General features: G+C 48.5%; 1 pseudogene; it reads left to right on the top strand.

Annotated features, from left to right (window-relative positions):
- The first annotated feature begins 10646 nt into the window (after positions 1-10646).
- LOC115308391 lies at positions 10647-14618 on the top strand (annotated as a pseudogene).
- The last annotated feature ends 12438 nt before the right edge of the window (positions 14619-27056 follow it).

Below are 27056 nucleotides of genomic sequence, written 5' to 3'. Positions count from 1 at the left end.
TTTAGGGGCACGCGAAAATTTCGGTCCGTAAAGGCCGACGACCAGACTCGAGAGTCTGCAAGGCAGAAGATCCTCCTCACCATGGAGGAGGAGGAAACAGGCAACGGTGGACAGGGTCGAAGGGGGAAGAGGAGGAAGCGGGGAAAAAGGGGAAAGCGCGAACTGGTCGTCGGTCTTTAAGAGTTTCAAATGCGAGCGTCTGGAATTCGCGAAATTCAGTGGCCCTGATTACGTCCTCTGTGAGCGATTCGCGAAAAATAGGGGCCGCGAAAAGAAAGGGTTTTACAGCATCGCCCCTGCACCAACGCACGACACTGACGTCACGCCGCAGCGATAGCGTTGCTGTCGGCGCGACGGACGTACAGAAGCCTTCCCTTCCGGTGGTCTAGTCTGCGCATGCTTTGTGCCCCCACCTGGCATAAGCTAACCCAGGTTTGTTTGTACACAGTAGCTGCGTTCGATCTACTTGCACTTATTGCACCGGTGCAGAAAAGTGTAGGGCAGTGCGCGGTGTGTGTATTGAGATACGACCGAAAGTACGCCGCCCTACACTTTCTGCACCGGTGCAGCGCGAGTGCGGAGCATGCTGCTTTCCACTAAGAGACAGTAAGTGTGCACGCCCAGCTTGAGTAACATATTCATGCCATACCCGACATTCAAGTAGTAAGGAATAACTGGCTAACGCTTCCTAATCTTCAGGCACACGCTATTAGCGGCGAGATGTTACGGTGGCGCCCTCGTGTGGTTCCCTCTCTTGACGTCATGACCATGCGTACAACAATTTCGATGGTGTTTGTAATAAGCATGTTGGAAGCTTGAAACCATAGCACTTTGAAACCAACTTCGGCAACAGCGTCGAAATTGAAGTCCGTACATTCCTCTTATTTCCGTCGATGAGAAAACCTTTGCTGACGTCATAGTCGGCATTCGAGCCGCCTCGGTGGCTCCGAGGCGAGAGCGCTGGCCTACGGATCCCCATGTGGCGGGTTCGAATCCCAACCGAGGTGCCCGCAATCTGTCGGAGGCTTAATGCGGAAAAGGCGCCGTGTAACCGAGCTTTCGGTCGCACGTCAAAAGATCCCCAGGCGGTCCAAATTAATCCTCAGTCCTCCGCTGGGGCGTGCCAGATGCCCGTCTTTGGTTTGGCACGTAAAACCCCCAAATTTGATAGTCAGCATTCGGCCAATCGTGGCAGGTCGACCACAGCGACGCTTTTGATCGCTCACGTCGCCAATACACATTCACGTCTTGTGACGTTAGAAGTCAGAACAAACAGAAAATATTAGTCACTGGCAAAACATTTAAAGTTAGTTTTTATGAATAAACATTGAACCAAAGCTTTCGTCAACTCTGTAGCACGCGCGAAATCACAGTTCCGACGAAGTGGGTTCTATCATTCTTATTACGTATACAGAACCAAACACCGGTTCCATTCTTTTTACGTCGTTCTAAAAATATTTGTTTCCATCTAGGTAGATAAAGTCTATAAATCAACGTCTTTGTAGACCTCTATAACAGCAGAGTTCATCGCTGGTTGCAAATTTATGCAACTGGCCACTTGTTCGTCACTCTAAATTTTTCTGCAGTTTAAGTTAACCTTTTACTTTTTGTTTTAAGTTAGAAGGCTCCTTGTAAACCCTCAACGGATTAATTTAACGCATAAAGCAATGCTGATCGAAGCTCAAAGAGGGTGGGATGGGGGCAGTGAGGACGGGGCTTTTGGCTCGGGGGTATACGGGACGGGGGCCCTGTTCCAAAATTTACTCAATCTTACTCCAGGGTAAGAGTTTTGTACCTTGGCGTTCCAAAACCTACCCGCGTTCAGCGTTCTTCAATTTGTGTTGTCACGTGACACGACCCGCCGGAGTAATTCGGGTTCATTTGGGTAAGATTTGGAACACAGCCGGGGTAACAGACCTATTGCTATATTACCCAAGCAACAAGGAGAATGCAGGGATTGGTGTTCCACGCGCCACACGTGCTGGCCTTAGCAGTAGTGATGTTTCTAAAGCAGATACCTAGAACAAATGGCATCCCCCACGCGAGTTCGGCAGCGTTTTATTTTGGCTATTAACTTCGCATTTTCCGTAAGGGGAAGGCGTACGCGTGTGCTGAGTAGAACACCGATCCCTGCATCCTCCTCCATGCTTGGGTAATTTAGCAATAGGTTTGTGGAATGCGGGTTTTTCGAAACGCGGGGCTCATAACGCGGGGCTTTTGCGGCAGGGGTTCTGCATGCGAGGAAATCTTGCTAGGCCAGCTTGTTACGACATCTATCACATAAAATCAAATACGGGCTTACACTTTCATTGGTCAGCCAATATTGCGAACATATGTGACGGAACTGAAATCTGCTAGAACTTGCAATGTATGCAGGCGTGTTTTGCAATGTTGGATTCAGTCACCACAGTACGCTCCTTCCGACTGACGACGCGAAACATAGAGAACATGTACTCTTTCGACATTTGCACTGGAGATAGGAAACGCTAAAAGATTCAGTGTGCAACGTGAAAGAGCCGACCAGTGCGCAACAAAAGGAGGTCACAGGAGGGCGAGTGAAGGCCTTAGAAAGGCATCCTCCCGGATGCCTTTCTTGGACTGGCTACGTACTTGACCTTGGTTCGGCCTTTATCGTGGGTTGTACGCGCGGCTTCCTGAGAAGGGTTCGGAGAACGTACTTCCTTTGGAAAGGGCAAAGGGTAACGAACGAACGAACTTGGCAATTTTCAGCGATGGTGGTACCGCGGTGTGAAGATCGCGGTTCCTAGCTCTTGAAGGATCGGCTTCAGATTGAAGGTACTTACTTACACCTTCCTGACGTGGAAGTATGAGGTAAGAGTCTTATATTGCTCGTAGTTCACAAAATTAGGTCTGCTCACGCGTTCCGGACCCAACCTCGTATACAGCTGTTATATGGCGATCACCCAGATGACAGTCATTTTAATAGGAACTAGTGCGCCCCCTATAAACCTTTCCAAGAAACAGTCGACCCCAGGGGCAACCAACAGTTCTCGACCCCAGTCACTGGGTTTTAAACTAGACTCTCACCGGCGTTCCTGCTAACCCTAACCGAGTGGACTGTGATTTCGATTGGCGCAGCCTGCGTAGGCGCAGTTTCAAACACTGCTGGCGGCTAAATTCTTGTCTTTTCCTGCTCTATTTTGTGTTTCATGGTGTACGAATCTTCCCGAGGACACGGAGAAAGCATTGTACCACTTTGAAAAGAAAAGAAACGCAAAGACAAAATAAAAAAAAAGGCCTGGAAACTATTTTTGTATGGTACGCGCGCGACTGAACGCACCCCATTACGCGAAAAGGCGTCGGCGTTGTGTCCGAAAGATGGGCACAAAAATACCTCACCAAGCACACGCCGCTCAAGGTCAAAACAAACGCGCCAAAAAGAAAAAAAAAAAAAAGAAACACAAAGAAGCACAGCAACGCAGATGCATTGTCACGGAAGCCGCGGAGCCGACGGGAGCGCCGCACCTGAGCAGGGAGGGGGGGGGGGGGGGGGGGGGGGGGGGGGGGGCGTGATGTCATTGCCAGAGCGCCGTGTGCAAAAGGAAGATGTGGCGCACTGCCTGTAGGAACGCGCTGCCCGTTTAGGAATGCTTTCGCCTTCCTACACGTAAGCCGTCTTAAGTGTCTTCTTTTATTTTTTTTAATCAAGCCACGCGAAGAAATTAGCAAAACAAGAAAAAAAACTACTGTTTCTTAAAAGTATAGATTGTATTGCGATCGTAAACTATATCTTTGTCAAACTGTGTTCTTTTGATAATAGGAACTTTTAGTAGATCGCACGGTAGAGGTTTGCTCAATTGCCATCGAGAGCGCGTTCCGCCAGTTCGAAACGCGTATTGAGCTGGCCCGCTTTCCGCAGCGTACGAGCTGCTAATATTCGATTTGAGACTTTTAGTAGCACGCCAAGAAATAGCGTCGTCTCTACTGCCCATGCACCGAGCCCATTTCGCGATTTCGATTGGCGCGTGGCGACGGAGCTAATTGTTTGGTTCCACAAAGCCTTTGCGTACGCCATTTTAAAACTCGCTGTTAGAGAGTTTGGGATCAAACGCGAACACTGTGTACACGGTTGCGTTAGGGTTACGTGCTCCACGCTGCGCATGCGCGTAGCCGCTATATGCTACAATGCAAGAAGCTTGTTCGGGCTCTGCGCACGCTCAGTGCGGAACACGCAACGCTAACGCAAACTGCAAAGTGCTTGCGTTTGCTCGTATACGCAATGCTACAACTCCCCGTTGTGTCGTAACGTCCAGTTGTTCGTCTTTTTTTTCTTCTCTAACAACGCGTCACTCATATGACGGGGACATCTAACTGCGATACCATATCTTTTTCAACAGTCCAGCAGACAACACTGGCGGTCGCCATTGCCCTGAAATGTAGCGTGTGACTGGATCGGAGTCATCGCCGACGGCGGAAGCAACCCTCGTGTCCTATACCCGTTTTCAGAGTACGCGACGAAGCAATGGCGGATAGACGGTGTCGCGGACTTTTGAAAAAGGATCTATTGCAGCTTGCGTAAAGTGGTATGTCTTTTTTTTTTTTTTTTTTTGCGCGTATATTTCAGCCTGTGATGCACGTAATTTTCGTTAGAACCGTGACCGACTGCGACCACGGTGCAGGTGCGCACATCCGGCGCGGCTGCCTTTTAACCCGATGTAAAGCTGCAGCGCGCCGTCAGGATCGAGGGTAAAGGGCATTCGTTTCAAACTGAGAAGTCTAGAAAATATGTGTTCGTTCTCGATGAAAAATGCCCGACGAAATGTAATAATCACCTCAGGCACGTAGCCGGGATTTTGTTTCGGGGGGGGGGGGTGTGCCCATGACAAAATGTTGTATGAGGAGGAGGGGGGAGACGACGTCCCAGCAAAATAGAAGATTTCTGGGGGGGGGGGGGGGGGGCCTAGGCCCCATGTCCCCCCCCCCCCCCTTCCCCCCTGGCTACGTACCTGCATCACTTATATAGCCGCGGCCACATTTGCTACTACATATCATACAATATACAGTCAGCAGTCAGTGTCCGAGACGTATAATTGTATAATTTCTTCCCGGTAGTACTTTCTCATTAGTCGTACGAAACTGTCAGCAGACGATTCTGTCATCGTGTCTGCAGAGAACACCGTGTCTTTCGTGTGATGTGTGAGCAATGTCACTGCGGCTTTTCAACCTGACGAGACGCACCCGAGCGAAGCAAAGGAAAGTTGACGTTGTTGCGACTGCTTCTACGACCAGAGGTTGACCTGCATTCGAGAACGGCGATACTGGTTCAAGGCTGGAGAGAAACATTCTAGACATTGCGCTGCGCTAACCTGAGGCTGTTCCCATAAATGACACACGCCAAACGGTCTTGATACTTGCTCGTTCGTAAATAAATAAAAAAAATATTAATGTTTGGTTATGGTTACTCGTTTCAAGGGAACACATTTTCCGGACAACTCAAGTTTTTATACACCTTCACGGGCGAAAATTTCTGACACTAGAACACCCGCCATAGCCAGAAAAACCATAAAAAACACACACACACAAACACAGAGAGACAGAAAACTAGAGACAAGTAATAGGTTCTTCCGCTTGAAAAGGAAACTCCCAGTCTGCTACACTTGAAACACAAAACACACGGATTAAGTTTTTGAATATTACATTATTTTTATGCGCATAGTACTCACTCCGCACATGATTCGGCAAAACAACAGTAAAACATTGGGACACGGGTGATGCAGCTGTACGCCAGCTGTAGGAAGAACATGGCGCCTTGAGGGCCCGAAGCAGCAGCGTGCATAGTGCGTCGCCGCCATGACTTTCCGGTGCGCTGCATGACGTATACCTATCGGGCGGAAGTGAACGACGTTTCTGCGAATCGCAGTGAACAAACGGTCGCGCCGTGGATTAGGCGTTTCAGCAGCAAGCGCAAAACTCGGCCATCGAGCGCGCCGCGAACCGAATTCCGCGGAGGAATCAGTAGCACTGGGATCGTTTGTTTTTGTAATCACAGGTGAGTCCATTTATCACGTTCAATTTCATATTCGGGCCAACAGACCCCTTCCGATGTTCAGTTTGGCAGCTCTGATCCCTATCATCGACTCAGTGTGTGGCATCTGTGTCAAACTGACGGCAGCCTTCTTGTGGCTAAGGAAGATACTATCCGGAGCGAAGAATATACCGGGTGTCTTTTTTTTTTCTTTTTTGAAGCTTTACAGATTTGTTTAAAAAAAGAACATAAAAGCTACACTTACGCGGTTTGTGCGAGTGAGTTATAAGGCCAGGGGGACGTTATGAGGGTGGCTAATCTTTGCGATAAGTCGGCTAATGAAATAAAATTTCTTAATTAACGTTTTAATTTCTGAAAATGGACATATGGTTCCAATTAGAAACTTACTGAGCGTCATCGAAAACCACTAAATCAACTCTCTCAATCACTTGAAGCTCATAAGAAACTCGGGGGCGCACCAAAGTTACCACTCGTGAAGCAGGCGCAATGCTAGCAGTGGCAAAACGCGCATGATTAGATTATCATCGCGTTCCGCCACTGCTAGCTTTGCGCCTGCTGTGTAAGTGGTAACTTTGGTGGGCCCCCGAGTTTCTCACGAGCTTCAAGTCGTTCTAAAGAGAGTTGATTTAGTGGTTTTTGATGACGCTCAGTAAGTTTCTAACAGAAACGATATGTATATTTTCACCAATTAAAGAGCTGAATAACGAATTTGGATTAATTAGCCGACTTATCGCAAAGAGTAGCCACCCCACATGGTGTCCCCCTGGCCTATAACTCACTCGCACAAACCGTATATAAGTGTAGATTCCACTGTTTCTTTTGAAACAAATCTGTAAAGCTTAAAAAAAATCCTGTTTAAGGTTTGTACGTTCGAGACGTCAGTACAGCACGAAGCACAAATTAGATAAAGCGGCTGCGTAAGCGCTTTCTTCGAAGTGCGGTCCAATGAATCTCTTGGCACAAGGTCGGCCGAAAGCGCTTCATGACAGAAAGGTTATCGAGGGACTTAATGGTCGCCGCCACTGTTCGCTATGAAAATTGTTTGGATCGCGTAGCCCTGCTTGGTCGCTGCATCGCGAGTGCGACCACCGAAAGTTCCGAATCGGTCATCTTGGGCCTGCGCAAATCTGCCGGGTGAAGCGTTGCAGAGGCTAGGCGACTGCTTGCTGAAAGACATGTTTTCCGCTCGTTCGCCGTCATTCGCCAAAGAAGTTTTTGGAAACTCTGTGTAATAGGTCGTAGCGGCCTATTACACAGAGTTTCCAAAAAGAAAATTTTTTTTTCATGCTAGGCGTTGAAACGGCATGTCAGGACATTACAAAAAAAATTGTTTCAGTATAGAGGTGCGTAGTTATTTTTATAAAAAATATAAATACGAGGCCCAATTCAAAGTTCCCGCCAGTACACTGTGACGTAACAGTGTACCGCAAGGTGTCGGGGCGGTCAGAAGGGAGGCATCGCCGGAAGTCACGTGAGTTGTATCCCTCCTCGGGCTTACCGCGAGCGCGTGTAATATTTTTTAAACATTTTTGTTATTCTCCGCACCTCCACGAGCGATCCAAGCGGACAAGGTTTCTTTTATTTGCTTTTCATCGCTTAATGTTGCTGTAAAGGTAGAAGAAGAGGAGTCAGTGAATTGACGTGATCAACTACAATGCCTAGAAGGTGCTGTGTGAGGGACTGTCCCGGTATTTCAGCAACTGAAGAAGAGATCACACTGCATGCATTTCCGAGAGACGGCGGGCATCTTCAGCCTGGAGAGCATACGATGATTCGACGATCTCGGTGTCCGAACCTTCAGCACTGCAATTGCGCGTGTCGTACGTTAGCAATCCTAATTTCCGCGAGCGTTCTAAGTTTTTTTGTTTTTTTTTTCAAAACTTGATAGCTTTTTTTGTGCCCAGTATAGCTCTGTATCATCGGACTGACGGCATGCACTCGTACACTGGCTTGTACTCGCAACGCTTTCATCATTGACCTCCATCACGTCGATCCACTGACTCTTCGTCCTCAACTTTTACAGCCCGCAAACTAACCAACGGTGCAGCGATAAAGAGCTAGTGGAACTAAAACTTCGTTTCCTACAATCGCTCGTACAAAGAGCAGAAAAAAAAAGAAAAAAAAAGTTTTAGGCACGGTCGCGGAGAGCACGGGGAGTGAAACTCACGTGACTTCCTGCGAACCCACCTTTAGTGACGTAGGACGATGCCTCCCTTCTGACCGCCCCGACACCTTGCGGTACACTGTTACGTCACAGTGCACTGGCGGGAACTTTGAATTGGGCCTCGTATTTCTATTTTTTATATAAAAACTACGCAACTCTATAGTGACACAATTTCTTTTTTTTTTTTTTTTGTAATGTCCTGACATGTCATTTCAACGCCTTGCAGGAAAAGTTCTTTTTTTTTTGGCGTGTTAGAGGCTTTTTTAAGAACTCGTGGAAATTTTTACAAGAGCTCAGCACTGCAGGAAAAAGGCAAAACTATACTCCGTTTCACCTTATGTTGTACCGCAAAGAAGGCTAGGAGCGCGAGCTCATAGCGTTGGGAGCTGCTCTTAACTCACGAGAGCTTGTGCCGTCGAGATATGCTCTGAAGCAAGGAGCTCGCGCTTGTAGCCTTTCCTGCGGTACTTTATAAGGTGAAACAAAATATAGACGCTTTACACACGCGCCAGAATACAGCCGCCATTGCTGACCTTCTCTTGTTTTACCGAGATACCGAGCCACTGAAATTGGTGTGGACGAGCCTCGACAAAGGTAATGCTGGGGAGAAAGACAGAATAAAATCTAGGATGGCAATGACCTAGCCTGCTATGGTAATAATGAAGTGAAGTAAACGTAATAAGGGGAAATGAAAACTGAAGGTCAGTTATGGCGGCGTCCATGAACAGCTGCTGCAAAGCGTCTATAGTCAAACGCGAGACTATACTCCGTTCGCCCTTAAGCTAAGACTAGAAATTCCGCCCTCATCGCGAGATTTCTGCCCTTGGTAACACATGTGTGAACGCGCAGGCATGCGCAGCCTAAGCACTACGGAAGCCCGCGATCTCGGGCTGAAGGCGAAGCTTCTAGCCACGAAGATCGATGGACGGAGTATAGCCGCTGCATCTTATCCCCGCACATGTATGCTCTTTTCACACTTAAGACCCCTATGCACAGTGGCGTCTGAGAGCGTTCGAGTGCCTTTGACTGCGTTGCGGCTGCGAGAAACATGAACATCCCTGCTTCGTATGTCGCGTGCCAAAACTACTCCTTGAGTTGGATACCAGGGGGGCTATGTTGCACGTTTTGGACTCCCAGGAGACTAGGGAGGAGGAAGTGACGTCAACAACGCTCTTCGGATCTTGATTGGTGGAGTCGCTGATGACGCGTTGCGTGGTGCTGCTAAGATACGTTCATTCACACTTACGTCACTTCCTTCTCCCTAGTCTCCTGGGAGTCCAAAACGTGCAACATAGCCCCCCAGGCTTCATTCGAAGCACATGTGTGCCCGTGACTTGCTTTCGTTTCTCGACGCAACGGAGTCAAATGCACTCGAACGCTCGCAAACGCAACTGGGCGTAGGGGCCTTTAAGCTAATTAAGACTACAGCCAAAGCTACAGGCGCGAGCTAGCCCGCACTCCTGGCTTTGGGATGTGAATTTTTAGCGCGAGTGCTCGTTCTGTGCTTCGAAGCTGCGACCTCGAGCTTTCGTGCTTGTGGCATTGGCTGCAGTCTCAGTCTAAAGGTGAACGGAGTCTTGGGGAGGAGATCGAATAGTCACGCCTCTAGCGCTCTGCTTCACTTGTGGGGACAACAAACCGAATTTTTAATACGAAAGCATTAACTGTACCCTGGAAAGAGCCGACGTCATCAGCTTTGAAGGCGCGCCAAACGGCACCTAAACTCCTTTCTCCAAGTGAAGCCGCAATGTGATGGCTCCCAACTTTGAAGCCGCGCGAAAAGCTTAGCCAAACGGCACCTAGTTTCCCCGCTCCTATTGGTGAAGCCGAAATCTCATAAATTTTGGCTTCGGTCCCATTGCACGCGTCATAGATTAAAGGAACGAGGCTGCTATTGGCCGCTGCGCGTCAGTTTCAACAACCGCCACCCCATGGCGCTGCGTGTCCGCGCCGCCAGCACGACGGTAACACGAAGCGTCTCGCCGCCGAGTGAGGCAGTGGCTCCACGCCCAAGGTTGGCGCAGCGAGGAGAGCGCGAGCTCCGCCGTCGACGCAAGTACACCGCAGACGAAATAAGGGAGCGGAGGAACGACAGGCATGCTTTAGCATTGACAATTCATAAGAAGAGCTGAGGTGTACCTCGAGCCTTTTAGGTTTAACACAAACAATTCTGTAACGCTTAAAAAAATATTGAATTTCGCCTATCACGTACGGTCTGTGTGAGTTTCAATTTTTTTTTTTGTTATGCTTTGTTAGTAGACACCGGGCTGTGTGAACAACAAGCTCGATATAGCGCGCCCTATAGTTCCATCTCCTACCCAGCGCACGTGTCACTGAGAGGCACACGTGCAGCTTAAGAGTAAAAGCAAGTTGTTGTTCCTGATATTGAAACCGCTTGATGTCTATGTGGCGTCGGTAATAATATATTTGTACCCCGAACAATTCATTATTTCCAGGAGTTTTGCTTTTGAAACAATGGCAAGCGTTGCATCTGGAGCAGTGAGGACTACCTACAACGAAAAGTTTGATGCGCGTCTGTATGCGGACCTGTTCAGTCAAAAAACTGGGAAAGTTGCTACATTTGTTGAACAAGAACTACATAGCATCTTTCAATCGGGTAAGTTATGTTTACTGCTCTGAACACCGAGTTTTGATTTAATAGTGTAGCTCTACAGATTGTGAAGGACAAATATATTAGCTCGTATTTGTGTCTGCAAAGCGGGCGAACGAACTGTGTACTTGAGTTTAGGGCGCCGATTCTAGCGACCAACGAGTGTTTCGCTTATTCCATCGAAATGTCGGATCGCCGAGTTCAGCCCAGAGGGATTGGCGATTTGCTAAAATTGATTTTGTCTGGGTGAGATTTATGTTTTCGTCACGTCACACGAGTGCATAATTGATGAACACATTTAATTGTTTGACTGTTTTTTACCTAGCCGCCAGTTCTTGGAACTGACAGCTAAGCACAGAGTTCTACACCAGCTCGGAAATAAGCAAACGCGCACACAGGCACACAGATTAATGATTGTTCCGGGAGTAAGTGGGCAGTCATGTATGGCACAGGGGGAAAAAAAAAGGTGGTTCGAGCACAGGCGGGAATTTCTTCCCCTAAAAACAAGAGAAGCAAGACTCTATAGTCAGTGCCAGGTTAAGAGTTCAGAGGAAGCTACTCTCCTCTCTTTTCATTTTAGCGAAGCGAACACTAGAGAGGAGGTGAACTTTTCTCCAGCGTTTGCTCTGATAAGTGGAAATAGCTCTGGGAAGAGCTTCCACCGAACTCCTAACTTCTCACCGTATTATGTATTGACTCCCAGAGGATACGGTGAATAGGGGGAAAAAAAGAAAAGGAAAAACAGTCACTTAGAGATAGATAGACGATGTTGCACATACAGAAACACACATATTTGAGGGGGCAGGAATGTGCTTTTTGCGGAAATAAGGGTTGATGTATGGTCTGAAATACAAGAGGATTTCGGTTTGCATACGCAAAAGAATAAGTCCTCTGTCTTAGTGACATAACTAATACCGAAAATAAGCAGTTTTCCCCTGCGATAATCGAGACACTTGGGAACCATGTACAAATTATTACTACAAATAAAGATCGCAGTGTTGTACTCTTTAATTGCCCGACGTCGTGTCAAATATTGCGAGAAAAAAAATGAAACCAAGTACCTTACATCTGGTGAATATGGTGGGCGGGCGACCAATCTTCTACGGTAAGCTATGTTGAAAGAAAGAGATTGCTTTTTATCCGACCAAAGACTCTCACGTATCTTTTGGTCTTTTAAAATTGGCGTAAAATAACTTCCAAGCTGAAATTTGCAGAAAATAACTCTAACCGAGCCCAAAGGCTAGGGCCACAAGTTTTCGTCAGATATTTTAGCCCCCAGCTCTCGGCAACAGTGAATGCCTCTTTGCTGTTGCTGTCTAAATTGTCCGAAGTGTGTCAATAGAAAGGTACTGGAAACATTTTCCCTGTAATCTACGTTAATATACAGATGCAGTGTGGGAGTCGCAGCTGCCTCGGTTGCTCCGAAGCAAAGCGCCATCCCACGGATGATCAGGGGCTCTAAACTCGTCAAATACAAAGTATGGGCCGAAGTTTACGGAGCGCACCAATTGGACTCTCAGGATGATGACTTCGCGCTTTCGTCGCTGGTGTCCAATCGGCGCGCTCCGCGAACTCTTGGCTCCAACTTTGTGTTTGACGAGTTTAGAGCCCCAGTTTGAATCTCCGCCGAAATGCCCGTAATCTGACGGAGACGTATTGCGGAGAAAGCACCGTGTAACCCAGATTTTTACTTGCACGTAAAAATATTCCAAGGTGGTCGAATTCAATTCTTAGTCTTCCGCTGGGGTGCGCCAGACGTCCTTTACTGGTGTGACATGTAAAAACTCCCAGACTTGCCAGACTTTGAGGGTGGGAGTTTTCTATGCAGCCCGTACAGGAACTGCGAGCTCGGGACATAACCTCTTTGTAAATTGAAAGCCTTTTTTTTAACTGCCGAATAAAAAATGTTGATGTCGGCTTTCCTTCGTTGCCTCAACTGAATATCTTGTCTTTTTCCCAAAGATCTGGTTCAGGGAACAACTTTCGTGGACGTGGGCACCGGCCCGAATGTTATCCCCTCACTCTTGGCCTCTGGTCGATGCAACGACATCGTGCTGAGCGACTTAGTCGAAGGCAACAGGCTCGAACTCAACAAGTGGCTCAACAAGGATGAAGATGCCGTCGACTGGACCGCCCGTGCTGAGCAGGTTGCTGCCTTGGAGGGCTATAGGTACGCTCGTGCGCTAAGTTGGAAGGGCCAGGTAGGACACTCAGTGGGAAACTCGGCGAGATATCTGACCGCGGTGACGTTTGATCAATCGGCCCATCGCGGAGGTCAAAGATCTCACCGAGTTTCTCGCCGATTGTCCAACTTTGATCCGCAGGAAATTATATTCGGTTCTAATTTACTGCGGTTACCAAGAGCTTAAGAAGAGCAGGACGAGGCGAGTTCTGATCACCTCCTATTGCTCCACAGCCTATGAAATATCGGCATCAGTTGATAAGAACTGAGGGTAAAAAAAAGAACCATGAGGCTATAAGCGTGAACGCGAGAAGCCACGACCTGCAGTTCTTAAGCTGTCAACGACTGAAGTTTTCAAACTGCACACCGCGTGATCAAGAAAAAAAAATCTAGAACGTGAAGGGGAGACGCTAGAAATCTGATCTCCGCTCTGATATTTTTTTAAATTGTAAAAGCAGACTACCCCCCTGTTTTCTTCTTCCGAAATGGTTCCGGACACGTTTGTGAGGAAGAAGATTACAAATACAGCATAAGCACCGATTGCCACTGGTCGGTTTACGCATAGCGATAACGACGAATTTTCGTTTGAAAACAACCATGGGCGCCATTTACAAAAAAATGGCTCCTTTCCTGTTCCATTTCCAGACTTCGTGAGTATGGCGCGTGATTTGTTCGCTTCGCGAAACGACGAACATGCGTGGGCTGGGCTGAGGAGATCGCAAGCTGGGCTGAGGACTAGTAAATATTGGGATGGTGTACAGCTGCGCCAGCGCGCTGTGCATGCAGACCGTGCTCGATGTCTCCCATAGGGCGACTATAGGTCAGGCGGGACAGCAGATGTGGAAGATATATACTTCGTGTCATCACATTATCAGACTACTGCCGAAGACTCGAGCACAAACAAACACGGGCACAAATACTAAAATTGCAAGTCACGGGGTATTCACTGCGCCCAGTTTGTTTAACCAGTTATAAAAGAGGTACAGAAAAACTACTATGTACAGTAACGACATTGTGCTTTTGACGTTGTTTGACTGGTCCCATCGGTTCGCAGCGTCAGTTGCTCTATGACTGAATTTGAAATGCGACGACATTAAAATTGAAATACAAATGCCAGCTTAAAAAATCCAGTGGTTTAACATTCTCTGGGGCCATCTGTTTGTACTTACTGTCAGAGATAACATTACACATAAGCTGATGGGGTCATTTTTGTTCTGCTGTTACAGCGACGTCAAAAAGGGGGCGCTGGAAATACTAGAGCGCACTCGTCTCGCCGTTCGCAAGGTGGTGCCCTGCGACGTCCTGGAGCCCGGAGTGCTCCCTGAGGAACACAGGGAGACCTACGACGTCGTTTTTTTCCGCCGGCTGCTTGGAATCGGCGGCAGCAGACCACGAATCTTTCCGGAAGGTGGTTTGCAACGTGGCAACACTGGCGAAACCCGGCGGCCTACTTGTCCTGGTGGGCATGGGCGGCTCAAAAGGCTATCCCGTGGGAACCGTGGAATTTCCCCAGGCGAATGTGACCGAAGACGTGATCAAGGGAGCCGTGACAGATGCCGGCTTGCAGATGAAAGTCTTCCATACCAAGAGTCTCAAAACACTTTTGGGAAAACCTGATGTATTCACGTTTGTCCTAGCGGCCCGTAAACCCTAAAGGCTCGTTCACGCACTTGCGACTGCTTACGACAGAGTACGTTACAACATTTTGCGATCTCTTACGACGAGATAACACACTGGCGCCATCTATTGGAGAGCCGTGGAATACTTGCGTCACTTTCACTATTAGCTCGAAAAATGTTTGACTGTGTTATAAACGACGATTTCACATAAAAATACGTACAATTGATCCTCCAAATACTGCAAAACTATTGCTAAAGTGAAATGCAGTTCCAGGGCCTCCTTAAAGATGGCGCCAGCATGCCAGTGTGTTCTCAAGAGCAGAGTTGCGCAAAAGTTTCAGGCACGTGAACCCTAAATTACCAGAACACCAACCGGTGAACCCCCCCCCCCCCCCCCCCCCCCCCCCTCTTCCCACCTTTAGAGCAGTATCAAAGCTATCATCGGCTCAGCTTTCTTAGGCCCCCGCGACCCCCGCTTTGGACACCTCTGCTCTAAAAAGCAAAAGGCAAATGAACACGAATAAGTGTAGACTATGTGAATACCTAGAGGAAATGAATAGGCGAGTTGAGATCAATTTGGCACATGCCACTTCTAGCAATCGAGACATGGGAATCAGAACTCGTAGCCGGTTGCCTTCAGGTAGCGTCGCAGTGAGTCGCGGGCCGCAACGAGACCGCGGGCCGCGTGTTTGAGACCCCTGGCCGAGATTGTAGAGATGTTCCATCTCAAACCCCGGGAAAGGTCTAAAATTTAAAAGTGAACTAAAGTGATTTTTGAGATCCTAGTATTATTGTTATAACCTGATCTGCAAACTCTAAACATAGTAAAAAAAATAACTATAGGTGCATTGATGTGCGGTCGATTGGCATGTTAAGAAAAGCGATTAAAAGTTGCGACACTATTATTGAGTGGAGTCCTCTTTTTCTGGACAGATGAAACGCCGGGAGAGTAGACGTCCATCAGCTTATCTGCCATACGCGCCACTGTCGTGGGGGGCTCTGTGGTCGTTGTGGTTAAGATCATCAGAACTTGTTGAGGAAGCCGTCGGAGGAAGAGCTCGGGTATAAGATGGAGGCATCCACAGTCGCTGCCTTGTCTCCAAGAGGTTGCTCTATGCGTCGGAAGAGTTCTGTGGGTTTTCTTTCCACCTATTAATCGGATGCTAGAAGCTGCTGGAGACAGCGAAGTTCGGACTCCGTCGTCGGATCATTTCGGTATGCAGTGCCTTGTAGGAATGGTCCAGTAGCGGCGACCGCAGGAGCTCGCCTATTGTGGCTGGCTGCCGCCGACTGGGATAGAGGGGAGACCACGTAGTCGAACTTTGAGGGCAATGGTGTGTTCCGGTGCTTTCTAAATATGAACTGGGCGTCTAGAAACCAGAGTTCAGAATCGGATGACCAGAATTCCGGGAACGTGATCGGGGCTGTAGTCGCTGCCACCATTGTCGATTTTCCCCATGAAGCCGTGTCGCCCTGAAAATTCATTTTGAGAAAAAGTGACAAGAAATAGGGAGTTCGATCCCGAGCCGTGTTCGGCCTCGAGATTGAACACAGTCGCCACCGTGCGGCCGATGTTGGAAACACGGCTGGTGTGGATACCGCCGCACGTCTTCTGCTCTCGGCGCACGTTGAGAGATGGATCCTCGCGACGATGAAGGCTTGTTTTCGGGTAAACTGCGCTATTTACGTTCTGAATGCTTGTTTCTTCGAAAAGATTGCATCATTCCACGAGAGGGGAAACACGTGAAGGCAAGGAATGCCAAGCCGGATGCTTATATAATGTTGCTACTGAGGTTGTTGTTGTTGTGTGCTGTTATTTATTTCAGTTTCAATGCCATTGCCTACGATTTTGGAGTACACTGACGACGGAAAGCGGTGCCTTGTCGAAAGCGAACAACTTGTGGATGCTGGGAACATTATTGAGTGCAGCATTGTGGCCCCAACGACCACGTCGACGAGCGTACACGTGCGGAGTTACGTACTGCGTTCGTCGGCTTTCGGCCAGACTTGTACATAGTTCAACTACTCTACTCAAGTTACTGTAGTTTAACTATGTTTCTGAGTAGTTTAGTAACTATCAATTACATATTTATTTTGGTAATTAGTAGTTTACTTTACTTATTTTTTCCGGGTAACTTCTACTCAAATTACAAATTACTTTTGAATTTTAGTGGTGAGTTTCCTTATCAACAAACATTCCTGCACAAAGATAGGTAAGATGTTGGAAGGTCAGCTGATATTTGCAAGGAGGAGGAAGCATATTGCGTAGGAAAGGGGGGGGGGGGGGGGGGACTAGGTTGAAGGGTTCGAAATCCTTCTAAAATTTTCACAAACCCCCCACTGCAAGAAACCTGCTACGAGGAGCGGGGAGCGGACAGGCACGTCGCAAGTGGGGCCCAATAAATGCGGGAGCTTTTTAATAGCCAATGAAATAGGCTATGAAAGGTCATCATGAAATATTGTGTTAAAGAGTATTTGTACTTTACTTTAGAGGCAAGTTGTGTTCATAGTACTTAACTTCACGTACATTGAAACCGGTGTAGTACCTGTTATTGACTTTGTACTTCATTTCAAGTACTTTTTAGATGTATATTACGCAACACTGTAAACAAGGAAACAGTATGCAAAATCAAGCTCAGGGAGTGCTAAACTTCAAAGTAGAAATGATATATCCGCAGTAATTCATTGACCGGAGAACGAGGAGTACAAAACGATTAATTACGCAACAGCAGAACCAGCTATTAAATCGTTTATGTGAAAACAGAAGTCGCTTTATATTTGTCTCGCAGAATTTCGCTGACGGATTAAAACATTTATATACTTTCTTGTTGCTATAAGAAATATAAAAGTAACTTAAAAAGTAATTCGCTACTTTTTACGGTAGTTAGTAATTTACTCAATTACTTTCCTTTTGAGTAATTTCTACTCTACTCAAATTACTTTTGAGGCCAATACTCAGTAACTTAACTTAATTACTTTTTTTGAGTAACTTGTACATGTATGCTTTCGGCAAGGATCCCCACAATGTAAATCTGAAACTCACGAACGGTGCCACAATTGATGAACTTTGACGCACTCGTCGTGCCAAATAACTAATTTTTTTGTAACTCCAACGGCGGGAGAAGTCTTTGAGAGAATCGCACGATTCGTTCTCCCGATTACAAAATTAGCGAGAAATAAGGGCACGCGAATACCACTCTTGTTTTGAGGTCAGAAAGTCTTTAGAATTCGCGAGAGTTAGCGACCGCGATAGGTTTCTATGCCTAATTGGCGAATAACTGGCATCGTAAAAATAAAAGGTTTTACTTAGGCACCATACGTCAAGACTTTTATTTTTGCGATCCCAGTTTTTCGCAAACTAGGCATAAGAACCTATTCGCGGCCGCCAATTCTCCCGAATTCTAAAGACTTTCTGGCCTCAAAACAAGAGTGGTATTCGCGTGCCCTTATTTTTCGCTAATTTTGTAATTCTGGAAAATAAGGGGCTCGCGAAGGGCTTTGCAGTAGGCAGTTCCGTCCATTCAAAAAAAAAAAAAAAAATAGCTCGAGGTTTATACGGGATAAAATACGTGGCACCCATGTCCTTTAGTAAGCTGTCAACCTTAGATGTTACTACGCCCGTTTTCATGTAGCGTGATTTAACGTTGAAAATTTGTTTTTTCAAGCAAAGTGGCACGAAACCTTCGTCACGCGGAGGATAAGCGAAATTCATGGAGAATAAACAAGTAATTGATTAGGCTCGAGAGTCCCTGTAGCTCCTCTGGTAGATGGAACAGTTGCCATCAGCCTTATTTACCACGTCCTTCCGGCCGAACTTCAAGAAAATTGATCAGGTGCGTCTGACGCAAACGCAGGCACTGAGCGAATCACTTCCGCTGCAGTCGAAGCCTTCTTTAGTGTGGCCTTGTCTCGAAGGGCTAGTAGGAGGTACAATTCTACAATACTTCAAAAGTCGGATTCTCACGCAGTGATAAGTTTTCGGCATTCGCATTTTCTCCAAAAGCATCGCAGCGGGAGAACCCATACTAAGGACGATCACACTGCTCAGCAGCGAGCCAGTATCAATCCGTACGCTTTACGCGTACTATACTTTGGGCCACTCGTGACACTTATGTAAACAGTTTGGTTTTTCCACTTACCTTGGTTGTTATGCATCGTTGGTTTGAAGTCTTCGGCGGTGAAATGGTTAGAGAAAACCATCGCGTGAATCAGATCTCAACTTCAAGAGTCACTCTTTCCTCAGCGCGCCGGCCGCTGGATATCGGTGAAAACTGACCCCCACCTCGGTGGTGCAATAGATATTGCACTGAGCCAATGAATCATATGGGACCATTTTCTGTTTAAATTGCTTTCAGAATGGTACTGTACGAGGAAATAAACGCGATATTCTGCAGATCATTTGCCGCAACAGCAGATAACCGATGGGGCAGTGATCTTCCTATCCAAGCATTGATGATGATGATGATAGTGCGACAGTAGCGCCAGCTCTAGTTATATATCGAGGCGAATAGCCTGAGCATTCTAACATATATGTTTTTAAGGCGAAAGCATGAACTGGGGGTCCCATCGAGCGAACAGGCGTTATCAGCTTTTGAAGCCGCGCGCCAAACAGCACCTCAATTCCCTTGTCCTCATGGATCGAAGCCTGTCGTCTTTATCAGCGATTTGATGGATAGGCTCCTATTGGCTGGCGCGCGTCATAGTTTCAAGAAAAGAGGCTCCCATTGGCTGGCGCGCGTCATAGTTTCAAGGAACGCCACTCCATGGCGCTGCGGGCCCCGCACCGGCAGCGCGCCGGTAAAAGGAATACGGTGGCGCTCCGCTCAGCCGTTCTACTCATCTCGACGCCCAACGAACATGGCGGCGTCTGAAGCATCTACAGGGTGTCCCACAAAAGAAAATTTACACGGTCTTTTTTACCGCAAAAATAAACTAGACATCGCCGAACGCTCATTCTCCGCCCAAAGGTAGAGCTAAAGGTCACAACCAGATGCCAAAGTTTCAGCCCGATCCAATAACTTAATCTAAAGTTATAAATGATTTCCTGAAAATTTCAATGGGAAAATGGCGACCGACGGAGTTTTCAAACACATGGGGCTCTATGGCACCCGAAACCGAAAACGAGCAAAAATGGGCTCCATTTTCCCATTGAAATTTTCAGAAAATCACTTATAACTTTTGATTAAGTTAACGGATCGGGCTGAAACTTTGGCATCTGGTTGTGACCTCTAGCTCTATCTTTGGGCGGAGAATGAGCGTTCGGCGATGCCTAGTTTGTTTTTGCTCTGAAAAAAACCGTGCAAATTTTTTTTTGTGACACCCTGTACATCGTCGGCGGCCGCAACCTCGGCACTAGCGAAACCTGCCCGTCCACGCAAGTACACCGCAGACGAACTAAGGGAGCGGAATAACGCGGCACAACGAGCGAGGAAGCAGGCAGTGAAATCCACCATCGTTGTCAAGCCTCCGAATACACGGCGGGCAGAACGAGCGGCGGCGCAAAGCGCTAGGAGACAGAACAAAGCCTTTCGAAAGCGTGAGGCGCAAGTGGATCGCGATTCAAATCGTCTCAGGCGGCAAGAGGACGAAGTGGAAGCAATACGTCGCAGGCATCATGATTTCGCATTCACAACTCATAAGAAGTGCTTAGGTGTCCTCAGACGTTTTTTTTCCCCTAAAAGTGAACCTTCGATCGGACGTCGTTACATTAGCGGATTCATTGGTTCCGGCCAGTCACACATTTATATACAACACCGGGCGACAAGACTTTTTCATGTTCGGTCTGACCTGTGAAAAGAACTGTCCCAAAACGTCCATTGTCAAATTCAAGGAAGCGTTCGGAAAAAAAAAAAGAAGAGAAAAACATTAAAACAACGCCCACGGAGATGATAGATCTGTTTTATTAAGGTTGGTGTAAAAATAGAGGCTGCGCGCATATTTTGTCGACGTGAGAAGTATACTTGGTTTGTTTTTAATGAATAGAAATAGACGAGAATATATGGCTCAAGAAATCATTCTGGAGAGAGTGTCTGAAGCGTATTACAATTGATTGTAGGTCGGTGCTACCACATTTGTCACACAAAAAGTCAGGGATCCAATCCACGCTGTGAAGGTGTTTTGACAGCGAAGCTGCCGTATCCCGTGCAACGATTTCCCACCACAGTATAGACCCTTTTTATCGCAAACGCCACCAGGCGGTGCTGAAGTCCTTGACTTCGCAGAGAACTTCCGGTTCATAAAAAAGAATGAACACAGCCTACCCTAACACCGCTGCTTGAAATGTTGATGAAACGTTTAACCACCAGTTCTCCAGGTGAACGCCAAAGAACGAAAGAGTGCGAGACCTGTTAAAATGTTTCGAGTATACTCTTGTAAACTAACTTGCCTCTTCCGAGTTCTGATATTGTATAGCCGAAGGCCCTCATTAAATCTCCAACTTTAATGCACGTGTAGCATTTATACTTTCCAGCACTGGTTTCACAAGCAAGCTCGACAGGCTTGCAAACCCGGAGCGACCGGAAGTCGTTTCGGACGCAGGAGGCAGTTCATGCTTGTAAACAGCAAAAGGGTCTATACCAAATGATTGACGCAAGAAAAGTAAATGCACTGTACCAAAACATTTTTTTTATATATGAACGGATATAGTGAAGTCATTCCCCACGTGGCAAGCTGCCGTCGCTGTTGTAGCTTACGCAACAGTAATCTTTACGGGAAACGCATGCGGTGAGCGCTTAACGTGCTTCGCGTTGTTATCACGAGCGTCTTATCATCAATTATTTGGTTCAGATGCTTGTTTTGTGCTTGTTATTTATTGAAGCGAATTCTGCACTGTATGTAATTGTATGCGTGCTATGCAGGTTTTCGTTTCAATCGCTGAAGGTTTCTTCTTTTTTTTCCCCCGTGAGGACGACGACACGAAGAAATTCAAGGAATACCACCTGTAAGTCATACATAGCTTCGCTGTAAAACTGTGTGCTTACATGTTCGAAGCATACATAAATAAAACATGTTTCGAGCATGATTGAGACGTTTCCGTTAATAATTCTTTATGATATCCGCAACAAACACCGTGAGTTTTGTATGATGTGCGAGCTGGGGGGGGGGGGGGGGGGTGGGGGGGGGGGGGCGACTTGGCAGTGTAACTCTGGTCAAAAGCCGAACCAAAATAAATTACCGATAGCGATTCACGAAGCCTAAATGTGAGCACTGCCAAAATATCATGCTAATGGGAAACTGTGGGATCCACTTTAAGACCGATATCAAAAATGCTATCGCCCGCTTTTCGGTGGGCATTCCGGGGGTTGGTTGTTTCTTCAGCAATTTTTTGCACTATGTCATGTTCGTACTCGTACGTATACTGCGACTTTCTTCGCCGTGTTTTCCTACCGTGTTTTCGGCCGTCCCAGATTGACGATTTCTGCTCGTTATGCGATTTTTAGCGGCCGTTGTTTGTAAATAGAGAGTTTTAGTAGATCGTTCCCATGACTCCGATAACGATGCCCCGATACTCCGCCACCGCCTCCTTGCGCATGCATAGTATCGTTATCGGGGCTATCGGAGGTATCGGAACGATCTACTAAAACTCTCTAATAGTGCTCTCCGCCTATCGCGCACGAAGATTATTACCTCCCCGCTCGCTCGAGTGCGTCATGGTGCCCTAGCTAGGTGGCATTCACTGACCGGCCATAGTGTGGTCGGTTCCTGCTTAGCGTGAGCTTACGATTAGCTTCCACCACGCTTCTAAAGTATACATTGCCCACTTCCGAGATTCTTGATTGGAATCCAAGCGTGTGAAGGCACAGAGACTTCGTCGTGCCAAGGTGTGTCCTTTGATCATGCTGCCTGACTGCGGAACTTGCGTTCGACGAGTTGTGCCTTTTTCCCAGGGTGCTGCGCTTTCGTAAACATTTCCTCGGGTTCTCAAGGGCAGCTACGACTGTTTACTCAGTGTTTTCAGGGATGTCTTCGACGAATGACGGCGATTGACGACAAACGAGCAGAAAACGTGTCTTTCAGCACGCAGCCGCCTAGCTTCCGCAACGCTTCTCTCGGCAGAACTTACACAGTCCAAGATTGTCGATTCGTAACTTCCGGTGGCAGAAAATTGTCATAGAGATTAGTTGGTATAACTCACTGGTCTCTATAACGATTTTCTGGATCGCTGATCCACGCTTTGAGCCCATTGCGCGATTGCGGCCACCGGTAGGCCATCTTACGTCACCCACCGAAGCGTTTTCAAGGCTGTGGTCCCGTGACATTAGCGACTGTTGTCACGTGACCTACATATGGTAACCATGGTAACCGTCTAGGCTTGACAGCGCTAGAGCGGGTGACGTAAAATAGCCGACCGGTGGTCGCATTTACGGAGGGGCGATCAGCGATCCTGCAAATCGTCATAAAGAGCAGTGGTATAACGCACTCGCAAGTTATTATGAGAAGAATTTATGGTTGAACCTGTAGCCAGTTTTCCAGAGATACAAAAAAAAAAAAGGTAAAATTACACTGGCATTGCTTTCGATAAGCAATAATGTCGGCCCATTACGATTTTCTACAGATGAAAGAGCTATGCACACCACCAGGATTAAAAAAAAATGTGTCTGGGGTGAAAACAAGACTTTATTTCCGAATGCGTTGTTTGAACAACAACAAAAAAAAAAAAAAAAAAAAAAACATACTGCTGTATGAAGCGCGAAAAAACAAATTGTGTCTAACAGTGCACGATTGCAAGTGGAAATGTACATCTTCACCGGTCGTTCGCTGTCAAACACGTGGGCGCAGAGTAATGTGATTTCTAACGTCCACTTGATAAAACTTTCTTCGATTTCAATGCTTTTCGAGATCAGGGGCCGAATCTGTTAGCGCACCGCTGCTCGGAGCACGTAAAGCTGCAGAATTCGGGGATCCTGTGTTGGATCGCCACCACTGCCAGCTTGGATCTAGATGAGCGTCCTACCGGTAGTATACCTGGTGGGGTCGTGCGCCACTACTGTGTTGAGCACTTTAAAACCCTAGGCTATTTATTGGTGATACTTAGGGCTCCGTGTTTTCGGATAAATTCGAAAAACTCCGAAAAACACCCGCCGGTAAAATTTTGTTCAATTCGGATTTATCGGATAAACTCCGAATGTTTATGTGTCAATGCCACCCCCCCCCCAAAAAAAAAAAATGAATAAATAAATAAAAAGAAAAAACTTTTTTTTTTTTTTTTTTTTTACAGTTAGATTAGCACGGAGTCAATGGTCCCGGGAAAATGGCACCATAATTATCTTTCAAATCTCAGACTGTTGTCAAAAAAGGTCTTGTCGCTGTCTCGTCGAGGTTGATTCAGGGCAACAGGTCATTGTACATTCGGGTCACGACAAAAGCCACTCTTTTGGTTTCCAGTTTGGGCCATGGGATTTAGAGAAAGGAGACGGTATGTTTCTGGGGGTAACAGTGAAAGCTGTGCCATAGAGATTGTATTAAATATGAAAAGGGATAGTCGAAACTATCGACTACATCTTTAACCACTCCACCTCGCGCGTCCGCGGGATAGATTCATGGGATGACTATACGATATTCCTTGCGGCTACCTCCGGCATAATTATAATGCAATTAAATGCAAAGGGGCAAGCGATCTGGACAAGAATGACGAAAATAATCCCCGGAGAAGGGGAACAAGAGGGACAAAGGACAAACACAAATCTCCAAACACAGCTAGGTACACTGGTGAGCGACCGAAAGAATCCGCCTGGTCCGGGTATCGAACCCGGACCAGGCGGATCTTTCGGTCGCTCACCAGTCACCTAGCTGTGTTTGGAGATTTGTGTTATGGCGCACCGTGAATTCACGAGGGCGCCCATCAAACCATTCGGCCAATCTTGGCCGCGACACGATCACATGGTCGTGTTGCCGCGGGGTCGATCGGGATCTCGAATTCGGCTCCCGACGCGCCGCTTTCTCTCCTAGCCACTGGAGGGCGCTGCAGGCGCCCCCGTGGCAGGCGAGGAGAAACCTCCTCGCCCATCGATAGATATACTCGGTGGGGCAGGGGGCGAGAGGCCTCTAAGAACTCCGGACGAGACCGAGACGCAGGCAGGCAAGTGGGTGGCGACCGGATCTAGGATATCGCGGGACGCGAGGCCTAAGGCCTTCTTTGTGTTTAGCGTTGGGCTTAACGCGCGGTTGTAAATATTTGTATAATGTAACTTGTATTTGTATTTTAGATTGAGTGTTTTGTAGCGTTGTGTGTTTTTGTACCAATAAACTGGGAGCGGAATCCCGCTCCCGTGAAAGAACCAGGCTGGACTCGGGTTGTTGACGGACCACGTGGGAAACGGCGAATCGGCGGCGGTACGCGAATTCCTACAAATGGCGCATCAACGTTGGGGCAGGCGAGCCGTAATTACGGTCGCAACGTCCGTCGACGACACTGCGTGAAAGTTCACGCGGGGCGGTCCCCCTGGTTGGCGGGTCTATACCGCGGCACTTTGAAGTTGGAAAAGGCACGTCCAAACAAGTGTTCGGGATGGCCGCGGGTAATTTCGCGCTAACAGATTTGATGTTTTTGGCTGACGTCGCGACGACACAAGCGGAAAAAGAGCCACGGCTCTCGGGGTTGGCGGAGGGGAACGCCGCGGAGATGACCGTAGTGCGGAGTCCGGAAACGCCGGCGGTATCGCCAGTAGTGTCTATGCCGCAAAGCACGGAGATGTCCCGTGAATCCACGGCGTTGGTTGCGGCGTTCGCTCAGGCCTTACAGAGCATGCAGAGGCAAACGCCACCGCCGAAAACCCTCACCCGCATTCCGGTGCCGGAGTACAGCGGACACAGCGATCGAGCTCTGAGCGCGACCGACTTCTTGCTGGAAATCCAGCGATATCGGAAGGCTACCGGCCTGACCGAGACGGAGACGCTAGGCAGGGTTCTGCCGGTGGCTCTTGTAGGCCCAGCAGCCAGGTGGCATCGCCTTGTGGGCGAGTCAGCCGGAACACTCGACGAGTTCACGGCCCTCTTCCGGCAAGAGTTCTTGCCGGCAGACTACCTGCCAAGAATGCGCAGGGAACTGGAGGAAAGAACGCAGGCTCCCGCTGAGCCCTTTGCTGAGTACCTGCGGGCAATGCAGGAACTCCTGCAGATCGCCGATCCGAATGCTACGAACCAGGAGCAGGTCGAGCGGGTGGTGAGGCAGGCGCATCCCACCTTTTCGCGGTATCTGCGTGGGCGCCCATTCGGAAGTCTGAGTGAGCTCGCACAGGAGGCACGGAAGGTTCAGGCCGACATACTGGCGGAGCGCAGGTACCACCTTCCCCCAGCACCAATCGACACGCTCGAACCCCGATGCGCGTGGCACGGGCCGGTGCCACGTGGGTGTCGACGGGGGGAAGCCGCAATGGCGGCGGCCAGCGGGGAGCCGAGCGGGAATCCCTGGGAGCTCACAGATGACGCCTTGGAGCCAGGATCACGCCGAGGAGGGAGCGCGGGCCGTCCACGCGGCGGAATTCCGGCCGACCGGCGCACCACGGATCGCCGCAGCCCAGGAGCAGTCTGCCGCCGACCCGCTGCCACAAAGGGGTGAGCGCATCGCACGTCCCACTGGGGAGAGTCCTATCCCAGGTTGGCGAGGCCGCTCTTTCGGTGCCACGAAATCGGGCACTATAGGCGCGACTGCACAAGGGAGATACCGGGAAACGGAGGAGGCCGCCGATAAAGTTATCGGCGGCGAAACAGACCAACGAGCGGGTCCCCGACACCCCATCGACTGTATGCGTGCCGACGGCGTATCGAGTCGGAACAGTGACGAGCACCGCGGCCCCATTTATTTCCCTGACGGTGGCGGGAAAGGAGTTCGCAGCTCTTCTGGATAGCGGGGCTAGTGCGTCGCTAATTGGGGACGAGGTCCTCAGGCATCTCCAACAGAAGTCCGTTCGGGTGAGGCATGGGGAGACCACTTTCCAGTTGGCTTGTGGGTCGACGACCTCGAGGGGAGCAGTGCGTCTCGTGGTACGTTGGAATCAACGGGCGCAGAGACAGCGGTTCGTCCATTTGGCCGGGCTGACAGTACCCATCATTCTGGGACGGGATTTCCTGGCCCACACCGGCATCATCATTGACGTGGCAAGTGGCGGGTACCGAGAGGGGGCACATGCACCCCTTTCAAGTTTCCGAGAGCACTCTATGGGGGCCATGGCGGCAGCGCTGGGAAAAGCGACAGAACAGGAAAGAACCGACCGCGACGACGCCATGAGTCACCCAACTCCGAGCTCCGCTGAGCACTGCGACGGAATGGGCCACCCGTTGGCCAATGCCGATGGACTGTCTCGACCAGAGCGAGAGAGGTTGGCGGCTTTGCTGCACAACTTTGACGAAATGTTCACCGAACAGCCGGGCTGCACTAAGCAGGTGCAACATCGCATTGAAACTGGGGACGCACGCCCTTGGAAGTCCAATCCGCGTCCTGTGAGCCTGGCGAAGCGAAAAGCGATAGATGCCGC

This window comes from Ixodes scapularis, unplaced genomic scaffold (genome assembly GCF_016920785.2).
Source record: "Ixodes scapularis isolate PalLabHiFi unplaced genomic scaffold, ASM1692078v2 PGA_scaffold3__209_contigs__length_174095766, whole genome shotgun sequence".
Lineage (NCBI taxonomy): Eukaryota > Metazoa > Arthropoda > Arachnida > Ixodida > Ixodidae > Ixodes > Ixodes scapularis.
Note: the sequence above shows the minus strand (reverse complement) of the source record. Positions and strands in the feature narration are given on the sequence as shown.